Here is a 13653-nt window from a genome sequence, read left to right as displayed (position 1 = left end):
AGATTTAGGACTGAGAATTTTATTTCTTTTTGTTCCTTTTGGCGGAAAATCTCATTAGTGAGTCTTGTGGCAGAAGCAGACCTTTCTGCCTATTCTGGTTATGTCAGAACAGTCCCCCACCATCTAGTTCTTCCTCTCTGGCGAGAGATGCAGCCATCATAGCAGAAGGTGGTTCCTCCTCATCTCCCACTGTGTCTCTGCTGGGACTTGAAATTGCCCATCAACTGTAAAACAGAAGGAATTTTAAATTATATATTAATATCTAAACTTTTACATGATAAAATTGGCCTTTGTCAAAAGAGTGCAGGGCGGTTTAACAACTTGGATAGTATGAAACACAGTGTAAAACTACAGAAAGAACATGAAAAGCAAAGAGCTTCTCAGCTTGTTGGAAAAGCTGTTGAAAGAAACAGATTGTTTAAAAAAGGATTTATATTTAAATTATATTAACTGTTAAGAAATTTACCTCTATGCCAATAAATTAGCACAACCAAATGATAATGGGAGACGATGTCCTCCTTTGTGGCATTGTGCAAGTTCTACTTGAAAGCAGCTACACTTTGAACGGAAAGGAGAAGTCTTCAATTCGCAGGCTTCCACATTATCTAGAATACTGAGCAACAAAAGTTTCAATCTCATGGGAGTATGTATGTGCAGATTCCCCCTACTTTCAGACAATTTTACCAGGCAGGGGGACTACTCTAAACAGCCACACATCCCACTCCTACACTCTTGGCTGTGAGGAGACCTGAGCAGCCCCTATTGACAAATAACCTTCCCTGGTGATACAGTGAGCAGCTGAGGAAATGGTGTTCTATTCATAAGGGTCTAACTGTGCACTAGGAGTGCCAATATGGCCCCTATGCCTGGGCCTGTAGGTGTCATGCAGCGCGCATGGCTCTGGCACCAAAATTTGTGGATGCCCGACCCCTTCATGGGGAATTTTGTCGGTGCTTGGGCCCCCAGGGCCCCATGGAGTTGGCATCTATGCTGTGCACTGAATCAAAGTCTTTAAGCAGAGGCTTGACAACCATATGTCAGGAGTGCTCTGATGGTGTTTCCTGCTTGGCAGGGGGTTGGACTCGATGGCCCTTGTGGTCTCTTCCAACTCTATGATTCTATGATTCTAGGACCATCTATGCTTAAAAAGTTTGGTATTTGTGCTATTTTTATTTTTTTAAGAAGTATTTTTATTGTCTTTTGTATTTATCTTATTCCCGGGAAACCTTGTTATTTTATACAATGAGTTGCCTACAAATGTTCTAATAAAGAAAAAGTAATGGCTGCAAAAGGCTCACGAGTCCAGATGAAATATGCACAGACCCCAATTCCTGGGAGATTAGAGCTCAAAGCGTAGAGGTCTGATATGCAACTTTTCTATTTTATAAATGCTGGTGTTTTTTAACTGCTCTTCCAGCTCCACCCTTTCTTAGGAGGACTCCAGTTTTTGAATACTTCCATGGGCAGCCTCAGATTGGATGAGAATGGGGAGATTCCATTCTACTATGACATTGAGAACTGGGTGATGTTTCCCAATCAGACTCGTGTAAGAGTGCTGGTTGGGAGTATAAGGAGAGACGGATCCACTGACATGAATTTCACAATCAACTCACAAGCCATTGTGTGGCCCAAGTGGTCTGAGAAGGTATGGCATACTACTTTATCCCACATTACATCTGTAATGGTCTAATCACTTACTGAATAATTCCAAGGGCACTTTGACTACAGCCCCTTGCACACCTGCTGGGGAGTAAGGGCTCATTGACACTTCCATTTGTGCCACAATATGACTTACAAGTCCTGATCTGTGTCTGAGCAGGATTTTTGTTTTATGGTGTTTTTTCTGCCAGCACTTTCCTGTGGTGCCATTTGCTTTGATTCACTGCTAAAATGTGGGTTTTCTTTGGGGAAGCACTGAGATAGACAGGAAGGAAGGAAGGAAGGAAGGAAGGAAGGAAGGAAGGAAGGAAGGAAGGAAGGAAGGACTGCTTTGACATGGAGCTTTAAAGCATGGACCTGTGACTAGAAAGATGGCCCCAAAGGAAGTGTGGATAAGCCCTAATCAGTTTAATGCAAGGTTTACAAAAGTCAGCCCAGGGGGTGAATGAGAATCACGTCCAGACTTAAGGAAGTAAAGAGTGGAAAGGAGAGCTTTTGCTCCCTGGATATTGATGGCGTCTCCTGACCTCAGTGCTTGGACAGTTAACAAGCATGGTGTTAGCTTTGGAAAAAGAATAATAAAGTAACCATAATTTAGGAGGCAGTTTTTGAAGTTGGAGTCTTCAGGTGGTGGTATGTTTAACTGCTTTTCCCATTGCTCTCTCCCAGCTGCTGCCAACCTAGCAGTTCAAAAGCATATGAGTGCAAGTAGATTAATAAGTACCATTGCAGTGGGAATGTAAATAGTGTTTCTGTGCACTCTGGCACTCATCACAGTGTCCTATTGCTCCAGAAGCGGTTTAGTCATGCTGCCACATGACCCAGAAAGCTGCCTGAGGATGAATGCCGGCTCCCATGGCCTGAAAGTGGAGATGAGCGCCACATCCCAGAGTCAAATTTCACTGGACTTAACCATCTAGGGGTCCTTTGAATTTAACTCCATAAGTATGTTTTATTGCTGCTGTTTTGTTATCACTGTCATTCTAGGATTTGTCATTTGCTTTTTGAATACTTTTGTATAGAATATGCAGATATAATTGTCTGAATAAGAAAGGAAACACACCAAAGAGTTTTCCCTGCCATGTTGTCCTGCATCCAAATGCTTCCCTGGAAAAGTGCCTGGGGTCAGTGGGAATAGGGACCCTGTTAGGTCTATTCTAAACTCCATAAATGAAAGACATAGACACAGATAGTCCTGACACTTTCTGTTTGATGCATGTTCTCTATGTTTAGACTGTACCTAGCTCCAAGTGTACCAAGAGCTGTCAACCTGGATACGTCAAAGTGGTTCAAGAAGGAAAGCCCGTTTGCTGCTATGCTTGTGCCCCATGTGCAGAAGGGACCATCTCTGCTCAGGAAGGTGGGTAAATATAAACGGGAGCCCTTTGTGGAAACATTCACTTAGAGACACTTTCTGTGAAGGGTCAAAATACATTTTTGATTGTGTCTCCTTTTTTGGCTTCTCTATTTTTATTCACCTACATTAATTCTAGGAAGTGGGTTGAAACAAAGAATGAAAAGGAAGCAATTTGTGGACTACAAATCAACGATAACTGTGAGGGCATCCTCAGCACCTCTGTGGGAGGTCACTGCCTCTCAGCTTTACCTATATCACAAGGTTGTTTGGGTGATAAAACTGAGAAACTCTTGAAAACCACCTCTATCATCATGGAGGAAGGCAACAGTATAAGCAGAAATATTAAATAAGCAAATGAAATAACCAATTTTGTCCACTCCTTTTTTAGACATTTCCCCCCCCTGACCCTCCCTTATATGGACACGTTTCCCCCTAAAACGTAATAGAACATAGATGGTTATGGATTTAAATGATGCTAAAGCACTCCTTTTTCCTCCTTAGATGCAAAACATTGCACCAAATGTCCAGAAGATCAGCATCCAAACAAGGGTCAAGTTCAATGTGTTCCCAAAAGTATCGCCTTCCTGACCTATGAAGAAACTTTGGGGAGCGTTCTAGTTTCCATTACTATCTTGCTGCTATTAATGACAAGCATTGTTTTAGGAATCTTCCTTAAATACAAAGAAACGTCCATAGTCAAAGCCAATAACCGGGACCTCTCCTACATCCTCCTTGTCTCCCTCCTGCTCTCTTTTTTGTCCTCCTTCCTATTCATTGGCCAGCCAAGCAAAGTGGCCTGCCTTCTCCAACAAATGGTCTTCAGCATCATCTTCTCAGTTGCCGTCTCTTCTTTGTTGGCTAAAACCATCACTGTGGTGCTGGCCTTCATGGCTACAAAGCCAGGGAACAGAGTGAGGAGATGGCTGGGGAAGAGTCTGGCCAACGCTGTTGTCATTTCCTGTTCCAGTGTCCAAGTTCTCATCTGCACCACCTGGCTGAGTACCTCTCCCCCATTCCCAGACTCTGACATGCACTCCCAGCCCCGAGAGATCATCCTGCAATGCAATGAAGGGTCTGTGGCCATGTTTTATGGTGCCCTGGGCTACATGGGCTTCCTGGCTGCTATCTGCTTCGTGGTGGCTTTCCTAGCCAGGAAGCTGCCTGGGGCCTTCAATGAGGCCAAGCTGATCACCTTCAGCATGCTGGTCTTCTGCAGTGTTTGGGTGTCCTTTGTGCCCACCTACCTGAGTACCAAAGGGAAATACATGGTAGCCGTGCAGGTCTTCTCTATGTTGGCCTCCAGTGCTGGGCTTCTGGGCTGCATCTTCATCCCAAAGTGCTACATCATTATACTGAGACCTGATCTGAACACAAAGGAGCACTTGACAACAAAAACCTAAAGATGGCATCTGATTCTCCAGGCTATATAAAGGGAAGGGTTCTGATTACAACAGACTCTCAATCAGAAACAGTTGGTGTGAACTTAATTCAGGTGTGATAGAGGACCTTGGGACATGTAGTCGGCTTCAGGTTCCCTGTTATTATTCTACAATAGGTACTTACCGGTACATACTTTTACATAGCCTTTATCCTTTTTCTTTTTTGCCAGGAGAAGGTTCACTATATATATATTTTAAAGCTTGTATACTTGCTAAAAGTTGGTGATGATGCTTTGATGTTGCTTGAGCTGCCTGAAAATGCTTCCCTGGTGGCTTTTGAGGGCTTAGATTCTTGAATGAATCAAGATGCAATGTGGCCACCCAAGGAGGAGAAACGTCTGAGCTTTATTGCAATATATAAGAGGGACACTATTTTATCCTTTCTGGATTATTAAAGGGGCAGCAAGGCTTGAAGTAATATAAGTACTTCTAACATGGCGTGATATTTTCCTGTTTCTTTCCCATTAAACATTCATTGGTGGGATGCAAAGTGTGGGTTCCACCAAACGCTCTTTTCAGATTTGAAGCATTTGTAAGGTTTTTCTTCCGTGAGGATTTTCTGATGAAAAGTAACACTTGAGCTAAACCTGAAGTGACTTTCACATTTGAAACATGATTACATTATTAAAGCAGTGTGACTATCATCAATAAATTTTTGCAAATTACATCTCAATTGTTTATGTCGCTTTATTTTCTTGAAATGTAACATATTTTCTCATTTATAAGATGCCCCCATGCAATAATAATAATGTAGTGGACTTCTGCCCATGCGCAAAGAGCGATCTAGCGTTTCTGCACATGCACAAGTGCCAAAACTCGGAAGTAACCTGTTCTGGTACTTTTGGGTTCAGCGAGGTGCACAACCTGAAATCGTGCAACCTGAAGCGTCTGTAACCCAAGGTATGACTGTAATAATTTAGAGTTGTTGAGTCGCTTGTACGGCTCCGCAGCACTGCCACCACGACCCAACAAGGGAAGTCTGCTGCTGGTGCTCTTACTTCAGTTTGTGGTCTATTCACTTCCAGAGGGGTAGAGGCATGGGGAGCACATTGTTGGTGGTTAATGCCAGGGTGTTTAAAAGTCCAACAACCTATGTTTCCCACACTTTGCAAAAGCTGCAGATATTTCAGTCTTAAACTCCACTGGGGCTCTTTTAGCTAGGGAATGAGTCAAACCCAATATTTTTCAAAGTTTTCCTTAGATCTAGTTCTCCCCTCTGCCATATTTTGAAGAGCAAAATAGAGGACACATTTGCCAACTTCTACTTTTATCGCTATGACAACTCTCATTTTTAAAAAGTGGACATGCTCTGGAAAAAGAGGACATATGTCTGCTAGTTTCTCTTTGCCTCTGAGCAGCTGCTTGGAGTCACAGGATTCTGTTTACATTCCAGAGACCTTCCAGGCTGTTGGAAGTCTCACGGAGGCAGGAGACGGATGTGATGTTTACTGGTGTCATGTTTTCTTTGTTCCTTTTTTTGAGTTGCTCTCTGCTTTCATAGAGAGAGGATGTACATTTCTTTGCTGTCTGTGTAGCTTAGAAATAAAAGTCTTTGCAATGTAGCCCAAACCTCTTGTCTCTTTCCTGTGCTGGAAACTCTGCTGAAGGGGGGAATGTGCCTTGGAGCCTCATCAAAGGCTCAGGTCGTCGGGAGGGTGATTCCGGAAGATGAGCTTAATCAGCTTGGCCGAGCGGAGATCCCAACAATGGCAACCTGAACAGGGGTCCCTGGACATCTGCACCATAGTTTAATCCTGAAAATGTAACTGCTTTATGTTCTGTGTTCCTGCTGCATAGGGCTTCAGTGAACTGGTCTTAGAACATCACTAGTGGCAACTTAAATTAATAAATTAACTTTTAACTGCCAGGTCAATGACCAATAAAAACAGTGCCATCTATGACTTGATCATGGATGGGGGGAATTGACCTGGCATGAGTAACCCAGGTTTGGTTGGACACAGCAGCTTGCCCTGTTCTTGCCACTGCTTGTCCGGCAGGTTTCTCTTACGCACAGCAACTCAGGTCATGTTGGTGGGGAGTGGGGTTGCAGAGATTTTTTTTAGGAAGTCTTTAGTTTTCACCAAGCGACCTATTAGGAGGACACAGTTTTCTGAGTGCATGTTCTGAAACTCTGGCAATAGGGGCAGTGCAGGATTCCTGTTGGTGTACCAGCCTCCCTGCTGCACCAAGGACTCCCTGCTTGAGCTGCTTCAGGTTGTGCCAGATGTTCTCCTGGAAACACCTCATCTGGAGGTCCAAGGGAATTTTAACATGCATGCCGACACGATCTTACAAGGGACTGCTCAGGACTTCGTGGAAAGCATGGCCTCCATGGGGCTGTCCCTGAATAAATCTGGCCTGTGTCATCACTGTGACACATCCTTAGATGTGGTGCTTCCCTCTGTTAATGTGGGTGATCTGACAATTTGAATGACCCAGCTCCCCTTCTTCATGGATCCCCCCAAAATGTTTGTGTTGACACCCTAAAATAGCCCATTTGAGGCTTCCTAAAGACAAGCACAATCCTAACAAGGGGTGAGACTTGCAGTGAGGAGCACTGCTTGCTTTTTGTTTGTGATACAGTGCATATACTTTATTTTTATTACTAGCATAACTACTTAGGATATGTTGGGACAAAATTTGGAAATAAAGAAAACTTCTCATCCCAATGCATCTGAAAAGAAATATCAAAACTCAAAGTCTAGACCTCAGACGCTCAAACATGATCATTCATGGCACTGGGGAATGGACAAGACAGACTCTCAGCAGCATAGGGGCTGTTTAACACACCAGGAGTTTCAGACACAGTGCAATGAATAATCTTACCTTGCCTTTGATTCTGATATTGGGCTGGCTTGTCTCACAGGCAATCTCTGGCTCAATCCCTAGAGCTTTGGTTAGAGTAAGGATAATTATATGAGAGGAAACATCACCTTGGCAACACCATAGATTTTCGATGTGGCTTGAGGCGCAGGTGCAGAGGTGAAGGAAAACATGTTTATGAGAATTCACAGAAGTAGCTCCCTGGTTTTGACATGGGTCAGTGTGGGGAAAAGGTCAGCTTGGCCTTGAACTAACCAAGTACCTTCATAAGCGCCAGGACCAAGATATTCCTTTAGGATGTAAGTGAACACACAGACACACACAATATGGAGTAGCTACTTTGAGTGAGAAGTGAGAGCTGGACCATAAAGAAGGCTGATCGCCGAAGAATTGATGCTTTTGAATTATGGTGCTGGAGGAGACTCTTGAGAGTCCCATGGACTGCAAGAAGATCAAACCTCTCCATTCTGAAGGAAATCAGCCCTGAGCGCTCACTGGAAGGACAGATCGTGAAGCTGAGGCTCCAATACTTTGGCCACCTCATGAGAAGAGAAGACTCCCTGGAAAAGACCCTGATGTTGGGAAAGATGGAGGGCACAAGGAGAAGGGGACGACAGAGAATGAGATGGTTGGATGGTGTTCTTGAAGCTACCAGCATGAGTTTGATCAAACTGCGGGAGGCAGTGGAGGACAGAAGTGCCTGGCGTGCTCTGGTCCATGGCGTCACGAAGAGTCGGACACGACTAAACGACTAAACAACAACACTTTGAGCTCATGAAACCAGGCCACAGTCCCTTCCGGGCAACCTTATGGGGGGGGGCATATACCAATGGTGGGTATTGCTAGAGGCAAAAGTGGAAAGCACAATGAATAATCCCCCTTTGACCTTTTCTGCTGCAGCCTAGTTCCTGCATGCATATGCACACCCCTCTCTATCCTCTATCCAGACAAGCAAGGAGCAATATAAGAGTTCAAGGCAGCACTTCAGTCATGCAAAAACACACAAGAATGTCACAAAGCAGGACCAGTAAGGGGCATGGCTAGGGAGGGGTATGTGGCGGGAGATAACTAGAGCATGCACCACTCTGGCCAGACAGTCCGCCAGATAGAGAGGACCACCTTCGCCAGTGGTTCCACAGCCCTGCTTTCTCGAGTCAGAACATGGAACCATCAAGAATCAATATTGGCTGCTCTGACCAACAGGAGGTACCTGAGATCTCAAGCTGAGAAGGATCTCCCCCAACTTCTCTCCCATAGCTGACCTCCTCAATTACACCTCCATTTCTGGATGAACAGATTTCACTTGCAAATCACAAATGGGGGGGTGTGTGTGCAGGTACAGGTGTCACAAAATAATCTGCTCAGCTATGGATTACCAATACTTAACATGGAATATAAATGATGCAAATGCTCCTCAAAAGAGAAAAGAGATATTTGTTATGGGGGGGGACACTGAAATTGGATCAAATTTGTTTGCAAGAAACACACATTAGAAAAAAGGGTATCCGATATTTGCTTTAAAAAGATTAGGTGAGGAATTTATCTTTGCAGGACTGAAGGGGCTAAATGGAGTTGTTCTTTATATACACATTCCCAATTCTGCCCCAAATGGATATTCTCTGACGAACAAAGTAGATATGTTGAGATGGAAGTTAATATCCAAGGAAATTAAATTTTGGTTGTAGGTGTATATGCCCCCAAGGAAGAGAAACCAATATTTTCTAAGGGACTTATGGAAAGGTTGACGGATTTTGCATCTGAAAATAGGTGCTTCATGGAAGACAGGAATGGAGTGGACACTTCAATGCAGGACAGAACTTCACATAAAAATATCAAAACTTCACAGGATAAAATTAAGAAATCCACTGGGAGCAGTCAAATACAACATTTCTTGTTTTGCTAGAGTGGACATGCAAGGGAATATTTGGTCCAGCCAGTCAAAACTTCCTGTTCCTCCTGGCCTGGAGCATTCTTCCTTGTATGTGACTAGTGGGTGGGCATGACTTTTCCAGACCTGGTATAAGGCCAAGGAATGCCACCACTCTCTCTCTTTTCAATCTTCCTTTTGTCCTGCAAACTTCCCTGACTGCTAACTGCAGTCACTAGGCCAACCCACATATGGGGTAAACCTGTTTGTGGAGGCTTGTAACATTAAGCTTCAACCCTGCCTTCAGGGAGCATACTGTGCTCTGCCTGATCATAGAATCATAGAGTTGGAAGAGACCACAAGGGCCATCGAGTCCAACCCCCTGCCAAGCAGGAAACACCATCAGAGCACTCCTGACATATGGTTGTCAAGCCTCTGCTTAAAGACCTCCAAAGCAGGAGACTCCACCACACTCCTTGGCAGCAAATTCCACTGTCAAACAGCTCTTACTGTCAGGAAGTTCTTCCTAATGTTTAGGTGGAATCTTCTTTCTTGTAGTTTGGACCCATTGCTCCGTGTCCGCTTCTCTGGAGCAGCAGAAAACAACCTTTCTCCCTCCTCTATGTGACATCCTTTTATATATTTGAACATGGCTATCATATCACCCCTTAACCTCCTCTTCTCCAGGCTAAACATGCCCAGCTCCCTTAGCTGTTCCTCATAAGGCATCGTTTCCAGGCCTTTGACCATTTTGGTTGCCCTCCTCTGGACACATTCCAGTTTGTCAGTGTCCTTCTTGAATTGTGGTGCCCAGAACTGGACACAGTACTCCAGGTGAGGTCTGACCAGAGCAGAATGCAGTGGCATTATTACTTCCCTTGATCTAGTTGCTATACTCCTATTGATGCAGCCCAGAATTGCATTGGCTTTTTTAGCTGCCGCGTCACACTGTTGGCTCATGTCAAGTTTGATCGTGAGTAAACTTTCTTTTTATTGCTTATGAATAAGACTGTTGTTATGTGTGCTGGTGTGGTTGCTCGAGAGCAAACAGGTAAGACTCCCCGTGGTCCTTTCAAGGCCGTATTGTCTGTCCAAAACGTTCACAATGCAGATTGACTCAATTCCATGTCTGCTCACTCGCTAGCAGAATCTGGGAGTGGGCGGTCCTTAAACCTTCCCCAGCAGAGTAGCCTCTTGACCCCCATCCTACGCCTCCCGTCTCTGAGCGTAAACCGACTGCGCAGAGAGGGCGTGGGCAGAGGGGGACCTGCCTCCCCCCCGCTTTGTTCATGCTCTGGCTCTCCCTTGCATCCTCCGAGCCCTGCATCCCTTCCCCACTTGGAGGCGGGGCTTTCCTCATCCACAGAGGAAGTACTGCTTCTCATGATCTTTGGAGGCTCCCAGTAACCCAACTGCCCTTCCACCTCTCGCCTCTGAGCTGACGCAGTTCCCTGACATCCATGGTGTCTTTATTTTTTTGGGAGGGATTTGAAAAGGGATCTTACCAGGAACATACAATTCAATCTGAAGGAGATTGAATTGCATAATAGTAAGAGGTTCTAACGAGCCTGCAACCAGATTTCTGCTATGCCTGAGAATGGGAATGTAAACTCTGATAAGTAAAGGAACTTGTCAGTACAAGTTAGGAAGGATATTAATAAACAGTATGTCCTCTTCTTCCACCCTGAACATTCCCACACTAAATTCAGCCCAAACTCACCCCACTCCAATTGACTCTTGTTAAACTTGGGAGCTACACCTCTGATTTCTCACAAACATGTTTCCCCCCACCTCCCAGCTCTGCCCCAGCCCCTTGAGTCACACAACTACTCCAAGATGTTGCAGAAGTAAACTTCCACCTTTATAATTATCAAAATCATGGTAATTTATCCTTATTCTTGCCAAAGCTCAAGAGATATTTCTAGGGATTGCACAAACATCAGAAGCAAGGTAGCAGAAGGTTATTTATTGCACTGAACCGGTGGGAGTGGGAAGATTAGTGCCCAGAATAAGAGTGTGATTGAGTCAAGATAGATATGCATGTACTTTAATGGTTCTGATGGAGAAGCGTATTGGTGAAACCACAGCAGATTGGGTGGTGTAAGAACTCCTTTTCTCTTTTGCTGATTGGCTAGCTCTAGAGGAGAGAGGAGCCACTCACAAGGGAGGTCTAGGAGGCAGAGCCAAAATGAGAGCCCTGCCGCTTCTGCTTCTGCTGCTTCTGCTGATGCCCTTTCGAGTCTGTGAGAAGCCAAAGGCAAAATGCCCCTTGAATCTGATCAAGGATGAAAATAAAGCACACAATTATTACCAGCCTGGAGACTTCCTCATCAGCGGAATCATATCCCCAAGAAATTATCATAGGCAACTTCCATATGTATTTTCCGACACCCCGCTAACCAGACTTGAGGGGTAAGTAAGTATTTGCTGGTGGATCTCATGTTTCTGCGTCTCCACACCATGGCTTCCTATTTACTAGCGAAATGGCCCCTATTTCAGGGCTGAAGAGCCTGTGGCCTTCCAAAAATTATACTGCGAAGTTTCCCTTCTGTCTTCAGGAAAAGTGCTGAATATAAAAGTAACATGTGCAAGAGTTACACAGTAATACGTTCATAAGGGTAAGGATCAGTACAGAAGGAGGTCTGACGAAGGAAATCAGGACTAATAAAGGAGTCAGACAAGGTTGTCTGCTAGAATCACTCCTATTCAACCTCTATATTAATAGTAGTGTAACAAACTTGAACAAACGATACAAATTTTGCCAATCAGAGCAACTCAGAATTAATTACGCAAAATCAAAGGTGACCATTTTTGGCAAATGTACCCCCAAGTTTAATAGGAATATAGGTGGAAACAAAATGGATCAAGTTCCCTCAGGTACCCAGACAGCGTTGGTAGGTGTAAGAACTTGGGTGACAGTTACAAATATTTTCTCCTGATATTTGGGTGAAAATTAGATTCTTTGTCATTCTTTTCCCCTTCTGCCTTTTGGAGCTTACTCCTGGAAGATGTTGGCCTAATTGGTGTCAAAGTATAATGAGATTGAGAAGAGAGCAGTTTCCTCAGGGATAAAAAAATGAATGACAAGGCAACTCTCCTTCTGTGGGTCTCTGCTTTATAGCTGAAAGCAATGTTAGTCGTGTTAGTGTCATTTAAATATGGGTGTTAATTGCATCAATTGTGCTTGGGCCTGTCTCTTGCCTATCCTCTGATTTCTGTTCAGGGTTCTAAGGCCAGCTGAGGTGGACCTCCTGAAAACAGGTCAAGGATATAGACATCTGTCATGACTCATTATGAAAGGGTCCGTCCCCCCAGTTTTTTCTCGCTGAAGGAGAAAACACACTCTCTCTCTCTCTCTCTCTCTCTCTCTCTCTCTCTCTCTGTGTGTGTGTGTTGGCTAATTTATAGTCTTCTGCATCCATTAGCCTTTCAGCCTTCAGACTGAGTCAAGCTTCCAGTTTGACTACAACAACCTCATTGACTGCAGACTCTGATACAGAGACAGGTTTTAATCTACTTTACTTAGTTAGTTTATAGTGTGTAGCTCATGATACGCCAGTAGCTTCTAACTGTATGCATATACTGTTAATAGTTGTCTTCTTAGAATCATAGAAACATAGGATTGTAGAGTTAGAAGGGACCCCAAGGGTCATCTAGTCCCCTGCAATGCAGGAATTATCACCTGAGGCAATAAAAAAAAACACCATGTAAATAGAACTCTATGGGAAAGCAATTTTCTTCATTGTCAACCCAGAAATGGCCGGGAATGGTAAAGAGTAATGATTGTTGAAGTTCTGCTGCAGGAATCTGCTGGTTACACAGCTACTACATATGTGCTCTTAAAGCATTATCAAATCTAAAAGAATCCCCCCCACTGGAATGACACAGCCCCCCCCCCAATCCCCCGATACAAAGTAATGTATGCAGTCAGGTTCAATGCATCTTGGGACTCAATTTGGCTCTGGGCATGGACCCATATTCCTAAGGGTCCTTCCTCCCTGCTGTGTCTGCCCCCTAATCTCATGGACCCAAGACAGTCTCAGAGAGAGGGAACAAGAAGTGTATCCTGATGGCTTGCTTCAGAAAAGAGCTGCCCTGCCCATCATTGGTGGGGCTAAAAGTGACTTTTGTTGACAGCGCAATCCATGCCTGCTGAAAAGAAAATGCTAAGGATGCAGTAGATAAGCAGGGTGGGGGTTGCAGCCTTATATCCCCTATTCCACAGACAAGAGTTCTCTGTTTCAGGAAAGGGGCATTTCCCTACTCCCTTTGAAGCAGCCAAGACTACTGCAGCAATCACAGCCTTGTGTGTGTGTGTGTGTGTGTGTGTGTGTGTGTGTTGTGTTGTGTTTAGTTATTTGAAGGCTGTGTGCTTCTATTCTACAACGAAGTGTGAATTCGCCCATTTTTATTCTTAAGCAGCAAATGGGTTTTCACATTTGCAACAAGGATATGTCTCACACAAGCATACAGACCATTATTTGGGGTTCAAGTAGTGTTTAGTTTTA

General features: G+C 44.3%; 1 protein-coding gene across 1 annotated transcript in view; it reads left to right on the top strand.

The window, feature by feature from the left end:
- Window positions 1-13653, top strand: part of LOC309526229 (vomeronasal type-2 receptor 26-like) — a gene marked incomplete at both ends in the record, with an annotated part of 146985 nt that overhangs the window by 72384 nt on the left and 60948 nt on the right. The window lies entirely within an intron of this gene.

The sequence above is a fragment of the Podarcis vaucheri genome (assembly GCF_965113315.1).
Source record: "Podarcis vaucheri genome assembly, chromosome: 2".
NCBI classification, from domain to species: Eukaryota; Metazoa; Chordata; class Lepidosauria; order Squamata; family Lacertidae; genus Podarcis; species Podarcis vaucheri.
This window is presented reverse-complemented; position numbering and strand designations above follow the sequence as displayed.